The 12,998-nt window shown below is 45.1% G+C and overlaps 11 non-coding genes across 11 annotated transcripts; 7 read left to right on the forward strand and 4 right to left on the reverse strand.

The window, feature by feature from the left end:
• Positions 1-83: 83 nt before the first annotated feature.
• TRNAR-ACG (transfer RNA arginine (anticodon ACG)) lies at positions 84-156 on the reverse strand. The gene has a single exon. It is a non-coding gene; the product is annotated as a tRNA-Arg (tRNA).
• A 714-nt stretch (positions 157-870) lies between these two features.
• Positions 871-977, forward strand: LOC147704416 (U6 spliceosomal RNA). The gene has a single exon (XR_015298947.1). It is a non-coding gene; the product is annotated as a U6 spliceosomal RNA (small nuclear RNA).
• A 1,797-nt stretch (positions 978-2,774) lies between these two features.
• On the forward strand, positions 2,775-2,881 carry LOC147704417 (U6 spliceosomal RNA). Its single transcript, XR_015298948.1, has one exon. It is a non-coding gene; the product is annotated as a U6 spliceosomal RNA (small nuclear RNA).
• A 1,010-nt stretch (positions 2,882-3,891) lies between these two features.
• On the reverse strand, positions 3,892-3,964 carry TRNAR-ACG (transfer RNA arginine (anticodon ACG)). The gene has a single exon. It is a non-coding gene; the product is annotated as a tRNA-Arg (tRNA).
• Positions 3,965-4,678: 714 nt separating this feature from the next.
• LOC147704419 (U6 spliceosomal RNA) lies at positions 4,679-4,785 on the forward strand. The gene has a single exon (XR_015298949.1). It is a non-coding gene; the product is annotated as a U6 spliceosomal RNA (small nuclear RNA).
• A 1,797-nt stretch (positions 4,786-6,582) lies between these two features.
• On the forward strand, positions 6,583-6,689 carry LOC147704420 (U6 spliceosomal RNA). Its single transcript, XR_015298950.1, has one exon. It is a non-coding gene; the product is annotated as a U6 spliceosomal RNA (small nuclear RNA).
• Positions 6,690-7,699: 1,010 nt separating this feature from the next.
• On the reverse strand, positions 7,700-7,772 carry TRNAR-ACG (transfer RNA arginine (anticodon ACG)). Its single transcript has one exon. It is a non-coding gene; the product is annotated as a tRNA-Arg (tRNA).
• A 714-nt stretch (positions 7,773-8,486) lies between these two features.
• Positions 8,487-8,593, forward strand: LOC147704422 (U6 spliceosomal RNA). The gene has a single exon (XR_015298951.1). It is a non-coding gene; the product is annotated as a U6 spliceosomal RNA (small nuclear RNA).
• Positions 8,594-10,390: 1,797 nt separating this feature from the next.
• Positions 10,391-10,497, forward strand: LOC147704423 (U6 spliceosomal RNA). Its single transcript, XR_015298952.1, has one exon. It is a non-coding gene; the product is annotated as a U6 spliceosomal RNA (small nuclear RNA).
• A 1,010-nt stretch (positions 10,498-11,507) lies between these two features.
• On the reverse strand, positions 11,508-11,580 carry TRNAR-ACG (transfer RNA arginine (anticodon ACG)). The gene has a single exon. It is a non-coding gene; the product is annotated as a tRNA-Arg (tRNA).
• Positions 11,581-12,294: 714 nt separating this feature from the next.
• On the forward strand, positions 12,295-12,401 carry LOC147704425 (U6 spliceosomal RNA). Its single transcript, XR_015298953.1, has one exon. It is a non-coding gene; the product is annotated as a U6 spliceosomal RNA (small nuclear RNA).
• Positions 12,402-12,998: the final 597 nt, after the last annotated feature.

Below are 12,998 nucleotides of genomic sequence, written 5' to 3' on the forward strand. Positions count from 1 at the left end.
CTGGAGAATATTGAACCTACAACAAGTCTGAGGTAAATAAAAATTCCACAGGAATATAATCAAACAGGGACCTACAACCCTTCCGAGCCAGATAGGAGTCGAACCTACAATCTTCTGATCCGTAGTCAGACGCGTTATCCATTGCGCCACTGGCCCTATGTAGACTTACGCATCCTTTTGTCCTTAAGTGGGCTAGAAAGTGTGTGTATGTGTGTGTGAAGGCACAAGGGAACCCATCTGACCTCCTGGAAGTCTGTTCTGTGAGGTTTTCCCAAGTTTTACAAAGGACTTTAGGAGAAGGAAGCACCTAAAAGCTAGGCGAAATGGTCCTAGATCCAAGGAAATCTTTTAGATCAGGCTCAGTTTCTTAAATAGTTTGCATTAACATAATCAGTTCCAGGTCTGTGTGGGGCTGAGCTTGAGAACTCCTTAGTAAGTAGGCGTTTACAACAATAAGGGGTTTAATATTACAACACAGGTGAACATTCAGACACATTATCATAAGCTCACCTTGTCCAGGGACCCAAGCATGCTGCCTTTCCACTCTCAGAGCCCTTCACCTAACCTACTGTGCAGCTGTTTCACCTTTAATATCACTGTTCCACAGGCAGCGTGACGTCACAATGCTCCTTGTCTGTAGCCCGACCCAGGAGCCTTTGCAAACCTGGTATAATCTACATACTTACGGTGTGTTTAGTCTTGGACCACAAATGCAGTGAAGAATAATGGATTGCTACTCTTCATACATTTTTGACCATTGGCTCAGATTTGAATGCGTACTGGCCATCTGAGCATCTCTGCCAGGCCACCCTATGTCTAGAGACTGTAGATTTAGAGAGTTTATAAACATTGTCAGTTCATCAATAAAGTGTGCTCGCTTCGGCAGCACATATACTAAAATTGGAACGATACAGAGAAGATTAGCATGGCCCCTGCGCAAGGATGACACGCAAATTCGTGAAGCGTTCCATATTTTTAACAGCTTTCAGGAGAGAAATCTTTTTTGTTTTCAAGACTAATTGAAAAAATAAAGCAGGTCCCAGTGCTGTCCCCGTAATATGTATTTTTCAATTAGTCTCTCCTCAACATTTTTAATGTATTTGCTTTGCAGTAAAGAAGGTGCGCTCTATGTTCAGCTGCATTTAGCAAGGAAGCCTGCAGGACTTCTGGGACTTTTCTTTCTCTTTTTTAGCCTCACTGTCATTATTCTTCACCATCCCCAAATCTATACTGCTGCAGTGTTGTGTTGATTTGTGGGAATCAGGACAAAGAGAAGGGCAGGGCCTATGCAAATGAAGGCCTCAGGGATGTCTGGGAGTGCCTTTTTAGCAGTATTGTTAAAGTCCACCTTGCAACCGGATTGGTCGGGTAAGCTGAAAAACACCATGCCAGATTGGGCACCAGGTCTCTAGGCGCTTGGAGGACATATTGGGTCTACATCCCTCAGTTTCTGAGGTCCAAGAAATGTTCACCCTCTACCCTAATAGAGAGGTCTTGGCCGATCGTGGCTGAGAGGGGAAGAAGGTAGCAGTGCAAGATGCTTATGGTCCTTCTCTAATAATGGACCAACTTTCTCTCTCTCCTTACCTGTGGTTCTGCCTGGCTACTGGGGCTACCAGTTGTAAGCCTGCAGCCCACAGGGAGTTGGTTTGTTCCTCTCACACATGTAAATGGGTAAGCATTCAAGTGCACACACCTGCCTACGTCCACAGACCCTCGCGCACACACACTTTTGTCAACAAGCTTTTTCGCAATTAAGAGTATCAGGGACCCATGTTGAAATACAAAAGCAGCACACCACGTGACGGCCATCACATAGAGTCCAGCAGCAAATGGGAAACGTTTAACTAGCTGTGGTCCTATTACTTGCGCTCTACCGTGGAACAACTGCTGGATGAGTCCTGCTGGAGAATATTGAACCTACAACAAGTCTGAGGTAAATAAAAATTCCACAGGAATATAATCAAACAGGGACCTATAACCCTTCCGAGCCAGATAGGAGTCGAACCTACAATCTTCTGATCCGTAGTCAGACGTGTTATCCATTGCGCCACTGGCCCTATGTAGACTTACGCATCCTTTTGTCCTTAAGTGGGCTAGAAAGTGTGTGTATGTGTGTGTGAAGGCACAAGGGAACCCATCTGACCTCCTGGAAGTCTGTTCTGTGAGGTTTTCCCAAGTTTTACAAAGGACTTTAGGAGAAGGAAGCACCTAAAAGCTAGGCGAAATGGTCCTAGATCCAAGGAAATCTTTTAGATCAGGCTCAGTTTCTTAAATAGTTTGCATTAACATAATCAGTTCCAGGTCTGTGTGGGGCTGAGCTTGAGAACTCCTTAGTAAGTAGGCGTTTACAACAATAAGGGGTTTAATATTACAACACAGGTGAACATTCAGACACATTATCATAAGCTCACCTTGTCCAGGGACCCAAGCATGCTGCCTTTCCACTCTCAGAGCCCTTCACCTAACCTACTGTGCAGCTGTTTCACCTTTAATATCACTGTTCCACAGGCAGCGTGACGTCACAATGCTCCTTGTCTGTAGCCCGACCCAGGAGCCTTTGCAAACCTGGTATAATCTACATACTTACGGTGTGTTTAGTCTTGGACCACAAATGCAGTGAAGAATAATGGATTGCTACTCTTCATACATTTTTGACCATTGGCTCAGATTTGAATGCGTACTGGCCATCTGAGCATCTCTGCCAGGCCACCCTATGTCTAGAGACTGTAGATTTAGAGAGTTTATAAACATTGTCAGTTCATCAATAAAGTGTGCTCGCTTCGGCAGCACATATACTAAAATTGGAACGATACAGAGAAGATTAGCATGGCCCCTGCGCAAGGATGACACGCAAATTCGTGAAGCGTTCCATATTTTTAACAGCTTTCAGGAGAGAAATCTTTTTTGTTTTCAAGACTAATTGAAAAAATAAAGCAGGTCCCAGTGCTGTCCCCGTAATATGTATTTTTCAATTAGTCTCTCCTCAACATTTTTAATGTATTTGCTTTGCAGTAAAGAAGGTGCGCTCTATGTTCAGCTGCATTTAGCAAGGAAGCCTGCAGGACTTCTGGGACTTTTCTTTCTCTTTTTTAGCCTCACTGTCATTATTCTTCACCACCCCCAAATCTATACTGCTGCAGTGTTGTGTTGATTTGTGGGAATCAGGACAAAGAGAAGGGCAGGGCCTATGCAAATGAAGGCCTCAGGGATGTCTGGGAGTGCCTTTTTAGCAGTATTGTTAAAGTCCACCTTGCAACCGGATTGGTCGGGTAAGCTGAAAAACACCATGCCAGATTGGGCACCAGGTGTCTAGGCGCTTGGAGGACATATTGGGTCTACATCCCTCAGTTTCTGAGGTCCAAGAAATGTTCACCCTCTACCCTAATAGAGAGGTCTTGGCCGATCGTGGCTGAGAGGGGAAGAAGGTAGCAGTGCAAGATGCTTATGGTCCTTCTCTAATAATGGACCAACTTTCTCTCTCTCCTTACCTGTGGTTCTGCCTGGCTACTGGGGCTACCAGTTGTAAGCCTGCAGCCCACAGGGAGTTGGTTTGTTCCTCTCACACATGTAAATGGGTAAGCATTCAAGTGCACACACCTGCCTACGTCCACAGACCCTCGCGCACACACACTTTTGTCAACAAGCTTTTTCGCAATTAAGAGTATCAGGGACCCATGTTGAAATACAAAAGCAGCACACCACGTGACGGCCATCACATAGAGTCCAGCAGCAAATGGGAAACGTTTAACTAGCTGTGGTCCTATTACTTGCGCTCTACCGTGGAACAACTGCTGGATGAGTCCTGCTGGAGAATATTGAACCTACAACAAGTCTGAGGTAAATAAAAATTCCACAGGAATATAATCAAACAGGGACCTACAACCCTTCCGAGCCAGATAGGAGTCGAACCTACAATCTTCTGATCCGTAGTCAGACGCGTTATCCATTGCGCCACTGGCCCTATGTAGACTTACGCATCCTTTTGTCCTTAAGTGGGCTAGAAAGTGTGTGTATGTGTGTGTGAAGGCACAAGGGAACCCATCTGACCTCCTGGAAGTCTGTTCTGTGAGGTTTTCCCAAGTTTTACAAAGGACTTTAGGAGAAGGAAGCACCTAAAAGCTAGGCGAAATGGTCCTAGATCCAAGGAAATCTTTTAGATCAGGCTCAGTTTCTTAAATAGTTTGCATTAACATAATCAGTTCCAGGTCTGTGTGGGGCTGAGCTTGAGAACTCCTTAGTAAGTAGGCGTTTACAACAATAAGGGGTTTAATATTACAACACAGGTGAACATTCAGACACATTATCATAAGCTCACCTTGTCCAGGGACCCAAGCATGCTGCCTTTCCACTCTCAGAGCCCTTCACCTAACCTACTGTGCAGCTGTTTCACCTTTAATATCACTGTTCCACAGGCAGCGTGACGTCACAATGCTCCTTGTCTGTAGCCCGACCCAGGAGCCTTTGCAAACCTGGTATAATCTACATACTTACGGTGTGTTTAGTCTTGGACCACAAATGCAGTGAAGAATAATGGATTGCTACTCTTCATACATTTTTGACCATTGGCTCAGATTTGAATGCGTACTGGCCATCTGAGCATCTCTGCCAGGCCACCCTATGTCTAGAGACTGTAGATTTAGAGAGTTTATAAACATTGTCAGTTCATCAATAAAGTGTGCTCGCTTCGGCAGCACATATACTAAAATTGGAACGATACAGAGAAGATTAGCATGGCCCCTGCGCAAGGATGACACGCAAATTCGTGAAGCGTTCCATATTTTTAACAGCTTTCAGGAGAGAAATCTTTTTTGTTTTCAAGACTAATTGAAAAAATAAAGCAGGTCCCAGTGCTGTCCCCGTAATATGTATTTTTCAATTAGTCTCTCCTCAACATTTTTAATGTATTTGCTTTGCAGTAAAGAAGGTGCGCTCTATGTTCAGCTGCATTTAGCAAGGAAGCCTGCAGGACTTCTGGGACTTTTCTTTCTCTTTTTTAGCCTCACTGTCATTATTCTTCACCATCCCCAAATCTATACTGCTGCAGTGCTGTGTTGATTTGTGGGAATCAGGACAAAGAGAAGGGCAGGGCCTATGCAAATGAAGGCCTCAGGGATGTCTGGGAGTGCCTTTTTAGCAGTATTGTTAAAGTCCACCTTGCAACCGGATTGGTCGGGTAAGCTGAAAAACACCATGCCAGATTGGGCACCAGGTCTCTAGGCGCTTGGAGGACATATTGGGTCTACATCCCTCAGTTTCTGAGGTCCAAGAAATGTTCACCCTCTACCCTAATAGAGAGGTCTTGGCCGATCGTGGCTGAGAGGGGAAGAAGGTAGCAGTGCAAGATGCTTATGGTCCTTCTCTAATAATGGACCAACTTTCTCTCTCTCCTTACCTGTGGTTCTGCCTGGCTACTGGGGCTACCAGTTGTAAGCCTGCAGCCCACAGGGAGTTGGTTTGTTCCTCTCACACATGTAAATGGGTAAGCATTCAAGTGCACACACCTGCCTACGTCCACAGACCCTCGCGCACACACACTTTTGTCAACAAGCTTTTTCGCAATTAAGAGTATCAGGGACCCATGTTGAAATACAAAAGCAGCACACCACGTGACGGCCATCACATAGAGTCCAGCAGCAAATGGGAAACGTTTAACTAGCTGTGGTCCTATTACTTGCGCTCTACCGTGGAACAACTGCTGGATGAGTCCTGCTGGAGAATATTGAACCTACAACAAGTCTGAGGTAAATAAAAATTCCACAGGAATATAATCAAACAGGGACCTACAACCCTTCCGAGCCAGATAGGAGTCGAACCTACAATCTTCTGATCCGTAGTCAGACGTGTTATCCATTGCGCCACTGGCCCTATGTAGACTTACGCATCCTTTTGTCCTTAAGTGGGCTAGAAAGTGTGTGTATGTGTGTGTGAAGGCACAAGGGAACCCATCTGACCTCCTGGAAGTCTGCTCTGTGAGGTTTTCCCAAGTTTTACAAAGGACTTTAGGAGAAGGAAGCACCTAAAAGCTAGGCGAAATGGTCCTAGATCCAAGGAAATCTTTTAGATCAGGCTCAGTTTCTTAAATAGTTTGCATTAACATAATCAGTTCCAGGTCTGTGTGGGGCTGAGCTTGAGAACTCCTTAGTAAGTAGGCGTTTACAACAATAAGGGGTTTAATATTACAACACAGGTGAACATTCAGACACATTATCATAAGCTCACCTTGTCCAGGGACCCAAGCATGCTGCCTTTCCACTCTCAGAGCCCTTCACCTAACCTACTGTGCAGCTGTTTCACCTTTAATATCACTGTTCCACAGGCAGCGTGACGTCACAATGCTCCTTGTCTGTAGCCCGACCCAGGAGCCTTTGCAAACCTGGTATAATCTACATACTTACGGTGTGTTTAGTCTTGGACCACAAATGCAGTGAAGAATAATGGATTGCTACTCTTCATACATTTTTGACCATTGGCTCAGATTTGAATGCGTACTGGCCATCTGAGCATCTCTGCCAGGCCACCCTATGTCTAGAGACTGTAGATTTAGAGAGTTTATAAACATTGTCAGTTCATCAATAAAGTGTGCTCGCTTCGGCAGCACATATACTAAAATTGGAACGATACAGAGAAGATTAGCATGGCCCCTGCGCAAGGATGACACGCAAATTCGTGAAGCGTTCCATATTTTTAACAGCTTTCAGGAGAGAAATCTTTTTTGTTTTCAAGACTAATTGAAAAAATAAAGCAGGTCCCAGTGCTGTCCCCGTAATATGTATTTTTCAATTAGTCTCTCCTCAACATTTTTAATGTATTTGCTTTGCAGTAAAGAAGGTGCGCTCTATGTTCAGCTGCATTTAGCAAGGAAGCCTGCAGGACTTCTGGGACTTTTCTTTCTCTTTTTTAGCCTCACTGTCATTATTCTTCACCACCCCCAAATCTATACTGCTGCAGTGTTGTGTTGATTTGTGGGAATCAGGACAAAGAGAAGGGCAGGGCCTATGCAAATGAAGGCCTCAGGGATGTCTGGGAGTGCCTTTTTAGCAGTATTGTTAAAGTCCACCTTGCAACCGGATTGGTCGGGTAAGCTGAAAAACACCATGCCAGATTGGGCACCAGGTGTCTAGGCGCTTGGAGGACATATTGGGTCTACATCCCTCAGTTTCTGAGGTCCAAGAAATGTTCACCCTCTACCCTAATAGAGAGGTCTTGGCCGATCGTGGCTGAGAGGGGAAGAAGGTAGCAGTGCAAGATGCTTATGGTCCTTCTCTAATAATGGACCAACTTTCTCTCTCTCCTTACCTGTGGTTCTGCCTGGCTACTGGGGCTACCAGTTGTAAGCCTGCAGCCCACAGGGAGTTGGTTTGTTCCTCTCACACATGTAAATGGGTAAGCATTCAAGTGCACACACCTGCCTACGTCCACAGACCCTCGCGCACACACACTTTTGTCAACAAGCTTTTTCGCAATTAAGAGTATCAGGGACCCATGTTGAAATACAAAAGCAGCACACCACGTGACGGCCATCACATAGAGTCCAGCAGCAAATGGGAAACGTTTAACTAGCTGTGGTCCTATTACTTGCGCTCTACCGTGGAACAACTGCTGGATGAGTCCTGCTGGAGAATATTGAACCTACAACAAGTCTGAGGTAAATAAAAATTCCACAGGAATATAATCAAACAGGGACCTACAACCATTCCGAGCCAGATAGGAGTCGAACCTACAATCTTCTGATCCGTAGTCAGACGCGTTATCCATTGCGCCACTGGCCCTATGTAGACTTACGCATCCTTTTGTCCTTAAGTGGGCTAGAAAGTGTGTGTATGTGTGTGTGAAGGCACAAGGGAACCCATCTGACCTCCTGGAAGTCTGTTCTGTGAGGTTTTCCCAAGTTTTACAAAGGACTTTAGGAGAAGGAAGCACCTAAAAGCTAGGCGAAATGGTCCTAGATCCAAGGAAATCTTTTAGATCAGGCTCAGTTTCTTAAATAGTTTGCATTAACATAATCAGTTCCAGGTCTGTGTGGGGCTGAGCTTGAGAACTCCTTAGTAAGTAGGCGTTTACAACAATAAGGGGTTTAATATTACAACACAGGTGAACATTCAGACACATTATCATAAGCTCACCTTGTCCAGGGACCCAAGCATGCTGCCTTTCCACTCTCAGAGCCCTTCACCTAACCTACTGTGCAGCTGTTTCACCTTTAATATCACTGTTCCACAGGCAGCGTGACGTCACAATGCTCCTTGTCTGTAGCCCGACCCAGGAGCCTTTGCAAACCTGGTATAATCTACATACTTACGGTGTGTTTAGTCTTGGACCACAAATGCAGTGAAGAATAATGGATTGCTACTCTTCATACATTTTTGACCATTGGCTCAGATTTGAATGCGTACTGGCCATCTGAGCATCTCTGCCAGGCCACCCTATGTCTAGAGACTGTAGATTTAGAGAGTTTATAAACATTGTCAGTTCATCAATAAAGTGTGCTCGCTTCGGCAGCACATATACTAAAATTGGAACGATACAGAGAAGATTAGCATGGCCCCTGCGCAAGGATGACACGCAAATTCGTGAAGCGTTCCATATTTTTAACAGCTTTCAGGAGAGAAATCTTTTTTGTTTTCAAGACTAATTGAAAAAATAAAGCAGGTCCCAGTGCTGTCCCCGTAATATGTATTTTTCAATTAGTCTCTCCTCAACATTTTTAATGTATTTGCTTTGCAGTAAAGAAGGTGCGCTCTATGTTCAGCTGCATTTAGCAAGGAAGCCTGCAGGACTTCTGGGACTTTTCTTTCTCTTTTTTAGCCTCACTGTCATTATTCTTCACCATCCCCAAATCTATACTGCTGCAGTGTTGTGTTGATTTGTGGGAATCAGGACAAAGAGAAGGGCAGGGCCTATGCAAATGAAGGCCTCAGGGATGTCTGGGAGTGCCTTTTTAGCAGTATTGTTAAAGTCCACCTTGCAACCGGATTGGTCGGGTAAGCTGAAAAACACCATGCCAGATTGGGCACCAGGTCTCTAGGCGCTTGGAGGACATATTGGGTCTACATCCCTCAGTTTCTGAGGTCCAAGAAATGTTCACCCTCTACCCTAATAGAGAGGTCTTGGCCGATCGTGGCTGAGAGGGGAAGAAGGTAGCAGTGCAAGATGCTTATGGTCCTTCTCTAATAATGGACCAACTTTCTCTCTCTCCTTACCTGTGGTTCTGCCTGGCTACTGGGGCTACCAGTTGTAAGCCTGCAGCCCACAGGGAGTTGGTTTGTTCCTCTCACACATGTAAATGGGTAAGCATTCAAGTGCACACACCTGCCTACGTCCACAGACCCTCGCGCACACACACTTTTGTCAACAAGCTTTTTCGCAATTAAGAGTATCAGGGACCCATGTTGAAATACAAAAGCAGCACACCACGTGACGGCCATCACATAGAGTCCAGCAGCAAATGGGAAACGTTTAACTAGCTGTGGTCCTATTACTTGCGCTCTACCGTGGAACAACTGCTGGATGAGTCCTGCTGGAGAATATTGAACCTACAACAAGTCTGAGGTAAATAAAAATTCCACAGGAATATAATCAAACAGGGACCTACAACCCTTCCGAGCCAGATAGGAGTCGAACCTACAATCTTCTGATCCGTAGTCAGACGTGTTATCCATTGCGCCACTGGCCCTATGTAGACTTACGCATCCTTTTGTCCTTAAGTGGGCTAGAAAGTGTGTGTATGTGTGTGTGAAGGCACAAGGGAACCCATCTGACCTCCTGGAAGTCTGTTCTGTGAGGTTTTCCCAAGTTTTACAAAGGACTTTAGGAGAAGGAAGCACCTAAAAGCTAGGCGAAATGGTCCTAGATCCAAGGAAATCTTTTAGATCAGGCTCAGTTTCTTAAATAGTTTGCATTAACATAATCAGTTCCAGGTCTGTGTGGGGCTGAGCTTGAGAACTCCTTAGTAAGTAGGCGTTTACAACAATAAGGGGTTTAATATTACAACACAGGTGAACATTCAGACACATTATCATAAGCTCACCTTGTCCAGGGACCCAAGCATGCTGCCTTTCCACTCTCAGAGCCCTTCACCTAACCTACTGTGCAGCTGTTTCACCTTTAATATCACTGTTCCACAGGCAGCGTGACGTCACAATGCTCCTTGTCTGTAGCCCGACCCAGGAGCCTTTGCAAACCTGGTATAATCTACATACTTACGGTGTGTTTAGTCTTGGACCACAAATGCAGTGAAGAATAATGGATTGCTACTCTTCATACATTTTTGACCATTGGCTCAGATTTGAATGCGTACTGGCCATCTGAGCATCTCTGCCAGGCCACCCTATGTCTAGAGACTGTAGATTTAGAGAGTTTATAAACATTGTCAGTTCATCAATAAAGTGTGCTCGCTTCGGCAGCACATATACTAAAATTGGAACGATACAGAGAAGATTAGCATGGCCCCTGCGCAAGGATGACACGCAAATTCGTGAAGCGTTCCATATTTTTAACAGCTTTCAGGAGAGAAATCTTTTTTGTTTTCAAGACTAATTGAAAAAATAAAGCAGGTCCCAGTGCTGTCCCCGTAATATGTATTTTTCAATTAGTCTCTCCTCAACATTTTTAATGTATTTGCTTTGCAGTAAAGAAGGTGCGCTCTATGTTCAGCTGCATTTAGCAAGGAAGCCTGCAGGACTTCTGGGACTTTTCTTTCTCTTTTTTAGCCTCACTGTCATTATTCTTCACCACCCCCAAATCTATACTGCTGCAGTGTTGTGTTGATTTGTGGGAATCAGGACAAAGAGAAGGGCAGGGCCTATGCAAATGAAGGCCTCAGGGATGTCTGGGAGTGCCTTTTTAGCAGTATTGTTAAAGTCCACCTTGCAACCGGATTGGTCGGGTAAGCTGAAAAACACCATGCCAGATTGGGCACCAGGTGTCTAGGCGCTTGGAGGACATATTGGGTCTACATCCCTCAGTTTCTGAGGTCCAAGAAATGTTCACCCTCTACCCTAATAGAGAGGTCTTGGCCGATCGTGGCTGAGAGGGGAAGAAGGTAGCAGTGCAAGATGCTTATGGTCCTTCTCTAATAATGGACCAACTTTCTCTCTCTCCTTACCTGTGGTTCTGCCTGGCTACTGGGGCTACCAGTTGTAAGCCTGCAGCCCACAGGGAGTTGGTTTGTTCCTCTCACACATGTAAATGGGTAAGCATTCAAGTGCACACACCTGCCTACGTCCACAGACCCTCGCGCACACACACTTTTGTCAACAAGCTTTTTCGCAATTAAGAGTATCAGGGACCCATGTTGAAATACAAAAGCAGCACACCACGTGACGGCCATCACATAGAGTCCAGCAGCAAATGGGAAACGTTTAACTAGCTGTGGTCCTATTACTTGCGCTCTACCGTGGAACAACTGCTGGATGAGTCCTGCTGGAGAATATTGAACCTACAACAAGTCTGAGGTAAATAAAAATTCCACAGGAATATAATCAAACAGGGACCTACAACCCTTCCGAGCCAGATAGGAGTCGAACCTACAATCTTCTGATCCGTAGTCAGACGCGTTATCCATTGCGCCACTGGCCCTATGTAGACTTACGCATCCTTTTGTCCTTAAGTGGGCTAGAAAGTGTGTGTATGTGTGTGTGAAGGCACAAGGGAACCCATCTGACCTCCTGGAAGTCTGTTCTGTGAGGTTTTCCCAAGTTTTACAAAGGACTTTAGGAGAAGGAAGCACCTAAAAGCTAGGCGAAATGGTCCTAGATCCAAGGAAATCTTTTAGATCAGGCTCAGTTTCTTAAATAGTTTGCATTAACATAATCAGTTCCAGGTCTGTGTGGGGCTGAGCTTGAGAACTCCTTAGTAAGTAGGCGTTTACAACAATAAGGGGTTTAATATTACAACACAGGTGAACATTCAGACACATTATCATAAGCTCACCTTGTCCAGGGACCCAAGCATGCTGCCTTTCCACTCTCAGAGCCCTTCACCTAACCTACTGTGCAGCTGTTTCACCTTTAATATCACTGTTCCACAGGCAGCGTGACGTCACAATGCTCCTTGTCTGTAGCCCGACCCAGGAGCCTTTGCAAACCTGGTATAATCTACATACTTACGGTGTGTTTAGTCTTGGACCACAAATGCAGTGAAGAATAATGGATTGCTACTCTTCATACATTTTTGACCATTGGCTCAGATTTGAATGCGTACTGGCCATCTGAGCATCTCTGCCAGGCCACCCTATGTCTAGAGACTGTAGATTTAGAGAGTTTATAAACATTGTCAGTTCATCAATAAAGTGTGCTCGCTTCGGCAGCACATATACTAAAATTGGAACGATACAGAGAAGATTAGCATGGCCCCTGCGCAAGGATGACACGCAAATTCGTGAAGCGTTCCATATTTTTAACAGCTTTCAGGAGAGAAATCTTTTTTGTTTTCAAGACTAATTGAAAAAATAAAGCAGGTCCCAGTGCTGTCCCCGTAATATGTATTTTTCAATTAGTCTCTCCTCAACATTTTTAATGTATTTGCTTTGCAGTAAAGAAGGTGCGCTCTATGTTCAGCTGCATTTAGCAAGGAAGCCTGCAGGACTTCTGGGACTTTTCTTTCTCTTTTTTAGCCTCACTGTCATTATTCTTCACCACCCCCAAATCTATACTGCTGCAGTGTTGTGTTGATTTGTGGGAATCAGGACAAAGAGAAGGGCAGGGCCTATGCAAATGAAGGCCTCAGGGATGTCTGGGAGTGCCTTTTTAGCAGTATTGTTAAAGTCCACCTTGCAACCGGATTGGTCGGGTAAGCTGAAAAACACCATGCCAGATTGGGCACCAGGTCTCTAGGCGCTTGGAGGACATATTGGGTCTACATCCCTCAGTTTCTGAGGTCCAAGAAATGTTCACCCTCTACCCTAATAGAGAGGTCTTGGCCGATCGTGGCTGAGAGGGGAAGAAGGTAGCAGTGCAAGATGCTTATGGTCCTTCTCTAATAATGGACCAACTTTC

This window comes from Lissotriton vulgaris, chromosome 7, assembly GCF_964263255.1.
Source record: "Lissotriton vulgaris chromosome 7, aLisVul1.2, whole genome shotgun sequence".
Taxonomy (NCBI): Eukaryota; Metazoa; Chordata; class Amphibia; order Caudata; family Salamandridae; genus Lissotriton; species Lissotriton vulgaris.